General features: G+C 31.1%; 1 protein-coding gene across 1 annotated transcript in view; it reads left to right on the top strand.

The window, feature by feature from the left end:
* LOC149925546 (pleckstrin homology domain-containing family G member 5-like) overlaps positions 1-16,583 on the top strand; it is a 147,909-nt gene that overhangs the window by 458 nt on the left and 130,868 nt on the right. The gene's annotated exons all lie outside the window — the stretch shown is intronic.

Genomic DNA, 16,583 nt, shown 5'->3' with positions numbered 1-16,583 from the left:
AATACATTGTAAACCGTAAGACCGGAGGTGAGCAGATTTCAAAGGCTTCATAGTTATCGAATTTATATATCCCCCGATTAAATTAGAAATTTTAATTACTGTTTGTTTGAATTTGCTTTACTCAAGTTCATATTTATATATTAACGTATCTGGGGCTAACTGAATCTGGTGATATGAATTATACCATATCAGTTCTGATAATAGGATAATGAATGAGATACAATTGGAGATAAGATTACTTGGTGAGGACAATTTAAATGATTGACTGGATCTGAGTAATTGTTTATCGTCAATTATCTGAAAATTATGACCTGAATAAACTGATCAGTTAGCTGTTGGAAGCGCTATCATTTGTCAGGGGTGAATTTATTCGTAGGCGTAACTAGTCCGTGATATTTAGGTGCCCGATGGTGCCCTTTCGAAGGGCGTACAAAACGTAACATTAGGGCAATCAAGAGGTTGCAGTGCTAACAACGAAATAATATACGCTAATATGCTTTGTATATTAATTACGCCTTCTTACCTTTCGAGATTTTATTTAACCAAGAATTATTGGGGTATACGAAAAGGGAAAATACAGTTTGATATAATTTTTGGTATAACGGATTACAATTTGAACTTTTTAAGGTGAAGCTTATTTACTGCAGCAACACTTTTTTTAAAGTTGTGGTAAGACTCTAACTAACTTGGCGCTGCGGGTAGCTACCGGATAACGATGCATTTACTTTGTTTTTTTTGTATAACAATTGTGAAAGTGAAACAACTTTAGGTATTTGACCAAATTGTTCGACCTTTTTTGTAAAATTTTTCAGCAGGGAAATTATCTTGTAAAATGGGGTAGAATCGGAAATGAGTACATATCGAATGGACGGTGTTCGGTGTCCATATAGAGACAAGAAATTAAAGGAGTCTCGATACGCGCGCTCCCTCTAGGAGAGAAATGAGGAAAAATTCCAGTGTTTATCCCCAACTCCATCTATCGGCTCATATTGAAATTACTTTTCATCACCCAGTTTACTTTGGCCAAGGATGTACGGTGCAGGGTATAGTAGGGTGGTAAGCGTTTGTTTATCTCTTCAACGCCCCCTGCCGAGCGTTCGTGGATATATAATTTATATATTTTCGTCTGCTATTTGGTATTCCGCTCCAGTAACGCGAAATTTAATCCAATTAAGTTGACCCGAGGTACCTGGAATTTTTCCAAAATCGTTTTTGCTAGCGAGCGGAAATTACCACGCTGCGATGAAATCAATTTCATTTTGAGATTTATTCGGTTCTGAATGTTTTTATTAATTCAATATATCTTTAGTCTATAAAAATAAAGATTTTGGTTGAGTTATAAATTTAGTTGTCAGTTGATCATATTCTCGTATAGATACAATTCTCGTATAGATACAATTCTCGTATAGATACAATTCTCGTATAGATATAATTCTCGTATAGATACAATTCTCGTATAGATACAATTCTCGTATAGATACAATTCTCGTATAGATACAATTCTCGTATAGATATAATTCTCGTATAGATACAATTCTCGTATAGATACAATTCTCGTATAGATATAATTCTCGTGTAGATACAATTCTCTTATAGATACAATTCTCTTATAGATACAATTCTCGTATAGAAACAATTCTCGTATAGAAACAATTCTCGTATAGAAACAATTCTCTTATAGATACAATTCTCATATAGAAACAATTCTCGTATAGAAACAATTCTCGTATAGAAACAATTCTCGTATAGAAACAATTCTCGTCTAGAAACAATTCTCGTATAGATACAATTATCGTATAGAAACAATTCTCGTATAGATACAATTCTCGTATAGAAAAAAATTCTCGTATAGAAACAATTCTCGTATAGAAACAATTATCGTATAAATACAATTCTAGTATAGAAACAATTCTCGTATAGAAACAATTCTCGTATAGAAACAATTATCGTATAAATACAATTCTAGTATAGAAACAATTCTCGTATAGAAACAATTCTCGTATAGAAACAATTCTCGTATAGAAACAATTCTCGTATAGAAACAATTCTCGTATAGAAACAATTCTCGTATAGAAACAATTCTCGTATAGAAACAATTCTCGTATAGAAACAATTCTCGTATAGAAACAATTCTCGTATAGAAACAATTCTCGTATAGAAACAATTCTCGTATAGATACAATTCTCGTATAGATACAATTCTAGTATAGAAACAATTCTCGTATAGAAACAATTCTCGTCTAGAAACAATTCTCGTATAGATACAATTATCGTATAGAAACAATTCTCGTATAGATACAATTCTCGTATAGATACAATTCTCGTCTAGAAACAATTCTCGTATAGATACAATTATCGTATAGAAACAATTCTCGTATAGATACAATTCTCGTATAGATACAATTCTAGTATAGAAACAATTCTCGTATAGATACAATTCTCGTATAGAAACAATTCTCGTATAGATACAATTCTCGTATAGATACAATTCTCGTATAGATACAATTCTCGTATAGATACAATTCTCGTATAGAAACAATTCTCGTATAGATACAATTCTCGTATAGATACAATTCTAGTATAGATACAATTCTAGTATAGAAACAATTCTCGTATAGAAACAATTCTCGTATAGAAACAATTCTCGTATAGAAACAATTCTCGTATAGAAACAATTATCGTATAAATACAATTCTAGTATAGAAACAATTATCGTATAAATACAATTCTAGTATAGAAACAATTCTCGTATAGAAACAATTCTCGTATATAAACAATTCTCGTATACAAACAATTCTCGTATAGAAACAATTCTCGTATACAAACAATTCTCGTATACAAACAATTCTCGTAAAGATACAATTCTCGTATAGATACAATTCTCGTATAGATACAATTCTCGTAGAGGTACAATTCTCGTATAGATACAATTCTCGTATAGATACAATTCTCGTATAGATACAATTCTCGTATAGATACAATTCTCGTATAGAAACAATTCTCGTATAGATACAATTCTCGTATAGATACATTTCTCGTATAGATACAATTCTCGTATAGATACAATTCTCGTATAGAAACAATTATCGTATAAATACAATTCTAGTATAGAAACAATTCTCGTATAGAAACAATTCTCGTATAGAAACAATTCTCGTATACAAACAATTCTCGTATACAAACAATTCTCGTAAAGATACAATTCTCGTATAGATACAATTCTCGTATAGATACAATTCTCGTAGAGATACAATTCTCGTATAGATACAATTCTCGTATAGATACAATTCTCGTATAGATACAATTCTCGTATAGATACAATTCTCGTATAGATACAATTCTCGTATAGAAACAATTCTCGTATAGATACAATTCTCGTATAGATACAATTCTCGTATAGATACAATTCTCGTATAGATACAATTCTCGTATAGATATAATTCTCGTATAAATACAATTCTCGTATAGATACAATTCTCGTATAAATACAATTCTCGTATAGATACAATTCTCGTATAAATACAATTCTCTTATAGATATAATTCTCGTGTAAATGTAATTCTAGTGAAGCTATAATTCTCGTGTAGATATAATTCTCGTGTATATACAATTCTGGTATAGGTATAATTCTCCTGTAAATACAATTATCGTGTAGCTATAATTCGGTAATCTGATGTAATTTAAATGCCCTACGTTATCCCAACGGTTAACATCTTTAATATCTAGTAATTGCATTTACCTTTGGCTTAATACAATTCACCACAGAATTAAATATCGAAATAGCGTCACTCTGTGGTGACTTTGTATACGGTATGCAGTGTCGTTTTAACCCATGGCCGGGCCCCTAGACTTCTCTGGGCCCCTCAAACCTCAGCACCCCCTCCCCCTTGTGTCTGGCCTCTGTGGTACTGACTGTATGAACTTGTATATTAAGAAAACTACCACATATAAAAAGCACGCGTGCAAATACAGTAGTATGGAATTGACTATATTTCGCTTTTAACTTTTTTATTGATCATTAGAAATCTTTCGTACCTATAATTTAAAATGTGTTATTTAACTATATTTGGGGTCAATTATTGGAAAGGTGTAATGTTATTAAAGTGTGTCCGGAAAACGAGAAAAATCCCGGTCGATTGTGGCGATCTTGCATCTCTTGGGATTCTCTGAAGGTGGCTGCATAGAAAATAGTTATTTGTATTGAAATAGACGCGCAACCTGTGAAGGACTTGTTTTTAAAGATTGTTCTTGGCGCGATAGTTAAGAATTTTCCAAATATTTGACAATTAATGATTCATTAAATTACATCGACAAATTCAGTTTTTATTAAAGGTACACGAAGTAAATTAAAAGTTAAATCGATTTTTTCCGAAACTAATTAGACACGATTTCGTTCTTAAATTGTTAGTCATTTTTAATTTCAGCGTAGTTTAAAGTTCTCACACTTTAAAGGTTGCTTACTCAGTGGCGTCTCTAGGGTCCGCCCCGGGTGCCACCCGTTTGGGCGTGATTTGGGGTGACACCCGACCGTGAAAACACAAACTATAGAGACTAGTAAGTAGCCCACCATGATATCCGCCCCGGGTGTCACCCATGCTAGCTACGCCACTGCGCTTACTTTATCTAGATGGCGCTATACCATTGGAGTATTTTATTTTAACAGAGACGATTAGGTAGTATCGGGCTTTGAAGGTACACTTTTACATTATCCATAACCTTTAAAAAGATCTCGGTAGCTCCTACGTAATGGTTCGGAAAAATACAGCGAATTTAATTTTGGTTCAATTTATTTAATTAACTTAATATACACTATTCCGTATACGTATCAACCTTAAAATCAAATCCACCAAAAATGAAACCACAATTAAGTTCATTTACGTTCATTTAGTTCGGAATGCGGCGGGCGTGACAATATTTCGAATGTCGGGAAAGCTTTACGAAACTCCGTCTGAAACTCTGATAAGGAATTGTAGTGTCATTTGTCAATTTTCGCCGCCGCTAGTTCGGGTGGCGCTCTATACCTAGACCCTTTATCACGTCTGCCGAAAGAACTTAGGCGATAGAGAAATGACTACGCAACTCTTTAGTTCTCTAGCAGGCTTTCATCTCCGAACTCAGGCCGCCGCCCCCACACGAAACACACGTCCCGTTAGTTTCGCATTTTTCGACCGCGATTTTTATCTTTTTTCCGAAAAAAATCGTTTGAGCTTTATGAGCGTCATATCGTTAGCTTTATAGCGAAGTTGGCCCATAGCGATTGAGTCAGCCGGGAGTTTTACAACCCCAAACCGTAATTCAAATTTCATGGAAGAAAATGTAGTTTGAAATGGCGAACAATATGTAATGATTTGGCGTTTATAATACCTGCACCGCGTGTTGTGGATTTGCCACGCATTGCCTGAGGCTAAAAAGGTATGTTCATTTTGAATGGAATAAATTTTTGTTATCGGATAGATATTTTTAGTAATTTAGGAATAACATTTACTTTCTTGATCGACATTTTAATGCAATCAACTTATGGAGTAACTTATATTACGTAATATAAAAGACTATTATGGTTGAAATGAAATATTTTTTTAATTATGGGAATTATTATTTTTATTTAATTTTATTTAACCTCCAGGGGGCAAAGTGTAAAAACCACGTATTAATCGAGTTTTGAAGTAGGATTAATTGCTTTATTCTAAGCTGTTACTCTGCTTTTTCGAGATTTAATAAAAGGATGTATGATAAATTTAGAGTACTATAGTAAATTCCGCTTCTTTTTGACCCCAGTTGTTATCAGGGGATAATCTACGTGAGTTTACAGGGTCCAAATAAAAACATTTTTACAAAAATATATAAATATTTAAGTATTAATTATGTTTATATATTTATTATAAATTTAGTATTGTTTATCATTTGAGTCGCAGAAATCATCATACTATTTTGAAAAACGTTACTCGAAATTATGGCGCAAGACAAAAAAAATTATCTTTCGGCTTTTGTATAACTTCCAAGTAGTTATAGTTTCGAGAAAAAAACGGTTTATTTCTTTGATGAAATGTGTGGACTTCTGTTACCACAAGCTTCCCGCACGTTCGCACGTTGATCGTGTAGCTCTAACAATTTTTTTTCACCATTCAAAGAAACAGAATTTTCCGCTATAATTTTTTTGCCTGAATTTTATAGTTACCAAACAAAGACCTCGATGTAAACCGTGATATTTATAAATATATCGAGGGGCAGATCACTAAGCTTTAAAGTGGCCTAAAATAATGATTAAATTATTAAAAATTTAATCACGATTTAATCAATTTAATTACGATTTAATCTTTTCTATCGCGATTTAATCTTTTCAATCACGATTTAATCTTTTCAATCACGATTTAATCTTTTCAATCACGATTTAATCTTTTCAATCACGATTTAATCTTTTCAATCGCGATTTAATCTTTTCAATCGCGATTTAACCTTTTCAATCGCGATTTAATCTTTTCAATCACAATTTAATCTTTTCAATCACGATTTAACCTTTTCAATCACGATTTAATCTTTTCAAACATGATTTAATCTTTTCAATCACGATTTAATATTTTCAATCGCGATTTAACCTTTTCAATCACGATTTAACCTTTTCAATCACGATTTAACCTTTTCAATCACGATTTAATCTTTTCAATCACGATTTAATCTTTTCAATCACGATTTAATCTTTTAAGTCACGATTTAACCTTTTCAATAAAAATTTAATCTTTTCAATCACGATATAATCTTTTCAATCACGATTTGATCTTTTCAATCGCGATTTAATCTTTTCAAACACGATTTAATCTTTTCAATCACGATTTAATATTTTCAATCACGATTTAATCTTTTCAATCACGATTTAATCTTTTCAATCACGATTTAATCTTTTCAAACACGATTTAATCTTTTCAATCACGATTTAATCTTTTCAAACACGATTTAATCTTTTCAATCGCGATTTAATCTTTTCAATCACGATTTAATCTTTTCAAACACGATTTAATTTTTTCAATCGCGATTTAATCTTTTCAATCGCAATTTAATCTTTTCAATCACGATTTAATCTTTTCAACGCGATTTAATCTTTTCAATCACGACTTAATCTTTTCAATCACGATTTAATCTTTTCAATCGCGATTTAATCTTTGCAATCACGATTTAATCTTTTCAATCGTGATTTAATCTTTTCAATCACGATTTAATCTTTTCAATCGCGATTTAATCTTTTCAATCGCGATTTAATCTTTTCAATCGCGATTTAATCTTTTCAAACACGATTTAATCTTTTCAATCACGATTCAATATTTTCAATCGCGATTTAATCTTTTCAATCGCGATTTAACCTTTTCAATCACGATTTAACCTTTTCAATCACGATTTAACCTTTTCAATCACGATTTAATCTTTTCAATCACGATTCAATCTTTTCAATCACGATTTAATCTTTTAAATCACGATTTAACCTTTTCAATAAAAATTTAATCTTTTCAATCACGATTTAATCTTTTCAATCACGATTTAACCTTTTCAATCGCGATTTAATCTTTTCAATCACGATTTAATCTTTTCAATCACGATTTAACCTTTTCAATCGCGATTTAATCTTTTCAATCACGATTTAATCTTTTCAATCGCGATTTAATCTTTTCAATCACGATTTAATCTTTTCAATCACGACTTAATCTTTTCAATCGCGATTTAATCTTTTCAATCGCATTAATCTTTTCAAACACGATTTAATCTTTTCAATCACGATTTAATATTTTCAATCATGATTTAATCTTTTCAATCACGATTTAATCTTTTCAATCACGATTTAACCTTTTCAATCACGATTTAATCTTTTCAAACATGATTTAATCTTTTCAATCACGATTTAATATTTTCAATCGCGATTTAACCTTTTCAATCACGATTTAACCTTTTCAATCACGATTTAACCTTTTCAATCACGATTTAACCTTTTCAATCACGATTTAATCTTTTCAATCACGATTTAATCTTTTCAATCACGATTTAATCTTTTAAGTCACGATTTAACCTTTTCAATAAAAATTTAATCTTTTCAATCACGATATAATCTTTTCAATCACGATTTGATCTTTTCAATCGCGATTTAATCTTTTCAAACACGATTTAATCTTTTCAATCACGATTTAATATTTTCAATCACGATTTAATCTTTTCAATCACGATTTAATCTTTTCAATCACGATTTAATCTTTTCAAACACGATTTAATCTTTTCAATCACGATTTAATCTTTTCAAACACGATTTAATCTTTTCAATCGCGATTTAATCTTTTCAATCACGATTTAATCTTTTCAAACACGATTTAATTTTTTCAATCGCGATTTAATCTTTTCAATCGCAATTTAATCTTTTCAATCACGATTTAATCTTTTCAACGCGATTTAATCTTTTCAATCACGACTTAATCTTTTCAATCACGATTTAATCTTTTCAATCGCGATTTAATCTTTTCAATCGCGATTTAATCTTTTCAATCGCGATTTAATCTTTTCAATCGCGATTTAATCTTTTCAAACACGATTCAATCTTTTCAATCACGATTCAATATTTTCAATCGCGATTTAATCTTTTCAATCGCGATTTAACCTTTTCAATCACGATTTAACCTTTTCAATCACGATTTAACCTTTTCAATCACGATTTAATCTTTTCAATCACGATTCAATCTTTTCAATCACGATTTAATCTTTTAAATCACGATTTAACCTTTTCAATAAAAATTTAATCTTTTCAATCACGATTTAATCTTTTCAATCACGATTTAACCTTTTCAATCGCGATTTAATCTTTTCAATCACGATTTAATCTTTTCAATCACGATTTAACCTTTTCAATCGCGATTTAATCTTTTCAATCACGATTTAATCTTTTCAATCGCGATTTAATCTTTTCAATCACGATTTAATCTTTTCAATCACGACTTAATCTTTTCAATCACGATTTAATCTTTTCAATCGCGATTTAATCTTTGCAATCACGATTTAATCTTTTCAATCGTGATTTAATCTTTTCAATCACGATTTAATCTTTTCAATCGCGATTTAATCTTTTCAATCGCGATTTAATCTTTTCAATCGCGATTTAATCTTTTCAAACACGATTTAATCTTTTCAATCACGATTCAATATTTTCAATCGCGATTTAATCTTTTCAATCGCGATTTAACCTTTTCAATCACGATTTAACCTTTTCAATCACGATTTAACCTTTTCAATAAAAATTTAATCTTTTCAATCACGATTTAATCTTTTCAATCACGATTTAACCTTTTCAATCGCGATTTAATCTTTTCAATCGCGATTTAATCTTTTCAATCACGATTTAATCTTTTCAAACACGATTTAATCTTTTCAATCGCGATTTAATCTTTTCAATCGCATTAATCTTTTCAAACACGATTTAATCTTTTCAAACACGATTTAATCTTTTCAAACGCTATTTAATCTTTTCAATCGCGATTTAATCTTTTCAATCGCATTAATCTTTTCAATCGCATTAATCTTTTCAAACACGATTTAATCTTTTCAATCACGATTTAATATTTTCAATCACGATTTAATCTTTTCAATCACGATTTAACCTTTTCAATCACGATTTAATCTTTTCAATCACGATTTAATCTTTTCAAACACGATTTAATCTTTTCAAACACGATTTAACCTTTTCAATCACGATTTAATCTTTTCAATCACGATTTAATCTTTTCAAACACGATTTAATCTTTTCAATCGCGATTTAATCTTTTCAATCGCATTAATCTTTTCAAACACGATTTAATCTTTTCAAACACGATTTAATCTTTTCAATCGCGATTTAATCTTTTCAATCGCGATTTAATCTTTTCAATCGCATTAATCTTTTCAAACACGATTTAATCTTTTCAATCACGATTTAATATTTTCAATCATGATTTAATCTTTTCAATCACGATTTAATCTTTTCAATCACGATTTAACCTTTTCAATCACGATTTAATCTTTTCAATCACGATTTAATCTTTTCAAACACGATTTAATCTTTTCAAACACGATTTAACCTTTTCAATCGCGATTTAATCTTTTCAATCACGATTTAATCTTTTCAATCACGATTTAACCTTTTCAATCGCGATTTAATCTTTTCAATCACGATTTAATCTTTTCAATCGCGATTTAATCTTTTCAATCACGATTTAATCTTTTCAATCACGACTTAATCTTTTCAATCACGATTTAATCTTTTCAATCGCGATTTAATCTTTGCAATCACGATTTAATCTTTTCAATCGTGATTTAATCTTTTCAATCACGATTTAATCTTTTCAATCGCGATTTAATCTTTTCAATCGCGATTTAATCTTTTCAATCGCGATTTAATCTTTTCAAACACGATTTAATCTTTTCAATCACGATTCAATATTTTCAATCGCGATTTAATCTTTTCAATCGCGATTTAACCTTTTCAATCACGATTTAACCTTTTCAATAAAAATTTAATCTTTTCAATCACGATTTAATCTTTTCAATCACGATTTAACCTTTTCAATCGCGATTTAATCTTTTCAATCACGATTTAATCTTTTCAATCGCGATTTAATCTTTTCAATCGCGATTTAATCTTTTCAATCACGATTTAATCTTTTCAAACACGATTTAATCTTTTCAATCGCGATTTAATCTTTTCAATCGCATTAATCTTTTCAAACACGATTTAATCTTTTCAAACACGATTTAATCTTTTCAAACGCGATTTAATCTTTTCAATCGCGATTTAATCTTTTCAATCGCATTAATCTTTTCAATCGCATTAATCTTTTCAAACACGATTTAATCTTTTCAATCACGATTTAATATTTTCAATCACGATTTAATCTTTTCAATCACGATTTAACCTTTTCAATCACGATTTAATCTTTTCAAACACGATTTAATCTTTTCAAACACGATTTAACCTTTTCAATCACGATTTAATCTTTTCAATCACGATTTAATCTTTTCAAACACGATTTAATCTTTTCAATCGCGATTTAATCTTTTCAATCGCGATTTAATCTTTTCAATCGCATTAATCTTTTCAAACACGATTTAATCTTTTCAAACACGATTTAATCTTTTCAATCGCGATTTAATCTTTTCAATCGCGATTTAATCTTTTCAATCGCGATTTAATCTTTTCAATCGCATTAATCTTTTCAAACACGATTTAATCTTTTCAATCACGATTTAATATTTTCAATCATGATTTAATCTTTTCAATCACGATTTAATCTTTTCAATCACGATTTAACCTTTTCAATCACGATTTAATCTTTTCAATCACGATTTAATCTTTTCAAACACGATTTAATCTTTTCAAACACGATTTAACCTTTTCAATCACGATTTAATCTTTTCAATCACGATTTAATCTTTTCAAACACGATTTAATCTTTTCAATCATGATTTAACCTTTTCAATCGCGATTTAATCTTTTCAATCGCGATTTAATCTTTTCAATCTTGATTTCATATTTTAATTAATTAATATCAATGAACTTAATAAAATACATCGTTTTTCGAAGGGATTAATAACAATTTTTCCGGTAAATATCGAGTTAGTATACAATTTTTATCACAGCTTAATGACAAATGTACCGAAAAAGTAATATCACTGAACTTAATAAAATACCTCGCAATATTCTATATCGAGTAAATATACAATTATTTAATCACATTTTAATCATTTTAATCACGATTGTATCACTTTAATCACGATTTAAACATTTTAATATTGATTTAATCATTTTAATATTGATTTAATCATTTTAATATTGATTTAATCATTTTAATATTGATTTAATCATTTTAATATTGATTTAATCATTTTAATATTGATTTAATCATTTTAATATTGATTTAATCATTTTAATATTGATTTAATCATTTTAATATTGATTTAATCATTTTAATATTGATTTAATCATTTTAATATTGATTTAATCATTTTAATATTGATTTAATCATTTTAATATTGATTTAATCATTTTAATATTGATTTAATCATTTTAATATTGATTTAATCATTTTAATATTGATTTAATCATTTTAATATTGATTTTATCATTTTAATAATTTTAATAATTTTAATCGAAATTTAGTTCTTTCAATCACGATTTAATCATTTCAATCATGATTAAATCCGATTTAATCATTTGAGGGTGACCTAATCTGCTAGTAATCTGCCCCTCGAAATATACCTACATATTAAAAACATTTTGGATAATATTTTTTAACGTTTTCAAAGGTAAGGAAAATTTGAGGAATTTTAAAAAAATGCCCATATCCTCAGGGAAAATAAAAGTTACAGAATTTGAAAGTAATGCCAAACAACCTTAGGGAAACCAAAGCTTTTAAACAGAAATTGCCCACGATTTCTGTAACAAAAGAAGGACTTCAAAACGACCACAAACTCAGATGAAACGTTCAAGCTTTCCTAACTCGAAAAATAATGAAGTTATAATAATACCCAAAAACACTTACAAAAAAAAGCTGCTTTTTCATAAAAATTTGAAATAAATAAAAAAATTATTTTTATTATCCTTTAACTGAATCCCGCAGTTAATTAATTAAAAACGCCATCTACGGGCCTTAAAAGGAATATTTTGCACTGAATTATAGGATATATTACTTGCAACTTCAAAGGCTGTTTAAATAAAGAAATCATACACTGATTTCATATTTTTATTATATTTCACGCTAAAATGCAAAATAGTCTAGTGAATTGAATTTGATCGGTGATTGATCTAGTTACGCAAAATATGTAAGAGATTATCTGTAAAAAATAGTTAGTATCCAGAACTTATTTATGTCACTCCGACCGTAGGAATCTTCCTTCTAGAATAGCATAAATCTACTAACTAATCCCCTCTTTCAAACGAAAACCTACCATTTTTCGAAATTGTATAGCAAAATCTAGTGTAAGTTGTACTTTTTCTTTTATTTCTCGATAAAGATTCATTTAACGGTTTAATCTTACTAAGAATGAAGCTTGGTTCGACATTCACTATAAAAAAATTTTCCTTAAATTGTCTCTAATTTTTAAAAATGCCACGACAAAAAAAGCTCGATTAGGCGAAGTTTTCACGCTAACGCTCTCACCATAACGACGTGTTTGTCCTTTTGAAAAGCAGCCTTTTCAAGGACCATATAAAGAGTAACTTGCACGTCCAAGCATTATGTAGTAATTCGTCTTAGCATAGTGATTCCAACCAATTCTCAGATAACAGATGGGTTAATGCAAACCATGTAGTTTAAACAAAAGGTGACTCTTAAAAATATTGGGTTGTTAAAATGAAAACTTATAGTGCACTCAAATACGTTGTTTTTATTTATTCTAATTATAACTTAGCACTAGTGATGGGTATATATTTATAATTGCTTTTGAGATATCTAAATATTTCTACCCAAATAAAATGATCAGTTATTGTTCGGTGCGTCGGTTCTCAGTACCTGAATACGTTCTCGTGCGCAGACGCGTGTTTGAATCCTGGCGCCTTCTTAGCATCTCCGTAAATAACCGCGTGCCGCAAAAAATTATCTCTGGGTGGCGACAAGATCATTTGGATAGTCACCTAATAAGCCGACGTTAATTACGAGTCCTGCCAAAACGGTGAAGTTTGTACCTAGCCTCTGTTAAAGGTCGCGTCAGCTAAGCCCACCCAAGGAAAGGGCGCCTAGTTTTGCGGTGCCAATTTTTAAGTTTAGCCCCATTTTAACTTTGAACATAATCCCGTTGAACGTTTATATATAAACATTAATCTTCCGGACGAATTTATTCCTTCCGGTCTTGAGTTTTTTCGCCCCTTTAAGCCCGCGGTACGGCGAAACTGTTCAACGCGTACCATCCCGCCTTCTTCAAGGCTATTCTCTTCGAGATTCGGGGTTGCGGTTGGATTCCGAAATAAAAATTAAAATTCTTCACGTAAATATCGTACGTAAGACCAGCTCATCTTTTCAAAAAATAACTCTACGATGTATAAAAAGAACTCTGGGCTCCTAAATTAAGATCTTAAGTTTTTCGGCTACGCGGTGTGGTCGGGCTTAGTCTGTAAGCGTTAGGTTCAACCAGAAGCTTATAAGTTTGTTTCGCATAAGTGTCTCCGTTCCTTATCTTTCGCCCGATAATGTTTACCCTCTAAATTCAAACTTTTCTGTGGCCATTATGATTATAGTAAGACCACCGATTTTTGGTCCATTTCAGCGGAAGTAAAGGCCTTTTCACACGAGCCAACTTTTTGACCCAACTAGATGAGTCAACTTGAGTTGGGTCAACTAGTTGGTTCGTGTGAATAAAAGTTCGATGAGTTGATCCACCAAAAAAGTACGCGAAAAAAATGGATCACTGATCCATTTTTGCTGACTCAGCATTTTGAATTGAAAAGTTGGCTCGTGTGAAAAGCTCTTTATTAGGCCAAATGTGCTGTGGTCCGTTATAATTGTTTTGGCAATAGAGGCGCTATAGATCTTTTTCTAAAGTAACTTGTCCTTCTTGTTAAAATGTTGCTATTACGTCACAGGCTCTTACTTTGACAAGTCTACGAGCGCGCGCTACAGTCGCGAGGAGAATAGTCTAACTCGCGTGCAAATCGCTCGTGCGAAGAATACACTAATAAAGCTGGGTCTTGTGAAGTTGTTACGTGAGAGCAACATTTTAACAAGTTGGGCAAGACCACTTATTATTTTATAAAATCTAGGAGCAACAAACACAACACCCCACACGAGGAGAACGCAACCCGTCAAAAGTCGTGGATTTTCTTGTGTACATTTTTCATTGGCTAGACGCTTTAGCGCCTGCTGCCGTCGGAATGGGAAAATTCGGAAATTGTCTTCCCCGACCCCACCCGTAAAACGTTCAGCGTAAAGGCTCGTGACGTTCGTCCAATGAAATTCGTACACAACCCTTCGTTAGCGTGTTTAAAGGCTAGCTGCGTTCTTCTTGTGTTTGTTGCTCCTAGATAAAATAAACTATTCTGTAAGCTATGTGTTTCTCAGCTATATCTGAAATTATTTATTTATAGACCATTTTACAATGAATGCTGCTATAAAAATAGTTAAATTACAAGAAAAAGTAGAAAAGTCCATAATAAAAATTGGGCGAAAAAGTTAAACCCTAACAAATTTAAAGTTTATTTATTTATTTATTTACAAGGAAAGACTGCTACGAAAAATAAGCTTGTAGGCAGTCATACAGGATTAAAAAAAAAGAAAAAATTAATAATAAAAAGGTTGAAAAATGGTAATAAAAATGTAGGAAAGGGGATAAAGTACATCAGAGGAGGGCAAAAACATAAGATTAACAAAATGAAGAATTGGCGAAGGGTTGATAGGAGATGTTGCCGAGCCTGTTGGCGAACTCAAATGTTTGTCCAGGGAGAGCATTCCAGTTGGAGATACAGCACTGTCGAAGTTTCGTTTTGACACGAGAATTGTTGATTTTAGCACAATGATAAAACTTATTAAATACTCGGAACAATTTTATATTTGGTTTTCCGTTGCTACGCAACGCGTTTTGAAATTTTTAAAGTTTAGGGCTAGCTTCTCTTTTCGGTTTAGATAGTCGGTACTGATGAGCTCCAAATAGGGCGAAACCAGTCTACCGCTGGAAATTATGGCTATTTTAATTCATTTTAATTTGAAATTTACTCGAAGATCTATTTCGTCCGAGTTTCACGTTTTAATTTTATCCTCAAAGACCTATTGGTCAATGTATTTCGTAAGTTTATCATTACTTTAAATTTGTCAGGTTTTAGCTTTTTGCCCTTTTTTGTTATGAACATTTCTACCTTTTCGTGTAATCTATCTGCATTATAGTTCATAGGTGGTTTTTAACTTTTATTATCCATAGAAATAGCCTGAGATTTAAGATCGGTACAATTTATCTATTAAGGTTAGTTGAAAGAAACTTCTTATTAAAGGGGAACGGCCAAGCATTTCCAAATATCGCCTTATTTGCGTATCAAAATATTGAATATACTTACACATAACGTATTTTGTCTTGAAAAAATAGTTTTTGGCCTAAAAAGTTGAAACGCAAAATAACGCCAAGTATTGGGGTTTGAATTTTCGCCGCCATCTTAAGGTGTATCGCCAGCGCCAGCAGCACCTTAGTGAGAGATTTGCGAACTATCCTAACTTTTAAAATCGCGCAATTTAGGTTTAGGTCTCGTATAACTGGAACGCGCCGCGCGTGCAAAACAAATCTTTCGCGTCTTCAGCAGCGTGCGCTTTTGTGTTGTTTTTCTGTCTCAACGATTTATCACCAGGTGTCGCAGCGGACGCGCGCTTTTCAATTTCCCGAAATTTCTTTATTTTATTGAAAAATTAACCACTTAATATTTTTTATGCGGTTTTCGCCATAAATTTTAGTTTTTAACGGGCTATAGGGCTATCTAACTGGTTAAAGCTTGACCGTTCCCCTTAAGAGCAAAATGCTAATGGTTTTGATGTGCCTGATCTAATAATAGTTATAATTATCCTCATCAACTAGGCTAATACCCAAGGCACCACTAGTGAGACGATTTTCCCC

Source organism: Leiobunum rupestre, chromosome 10 (assembly GCF_980474605.1).
Source record: "Leiobunum rupestre chromosome 10, qqLeiRupe1.1.hap1, whole genome shotgun sequence".
Taxonomy (NCBI): domain Eukaryota; kingdom Metazoa; phylum Arthropoda; class Arachnida; order Opiliones; family Sclerosomatidae; genus Leiobunum; species Leiobunum rupestre.
This window is presented reverse-complemented; position numbering and strand designations above follow the sequence as displayed.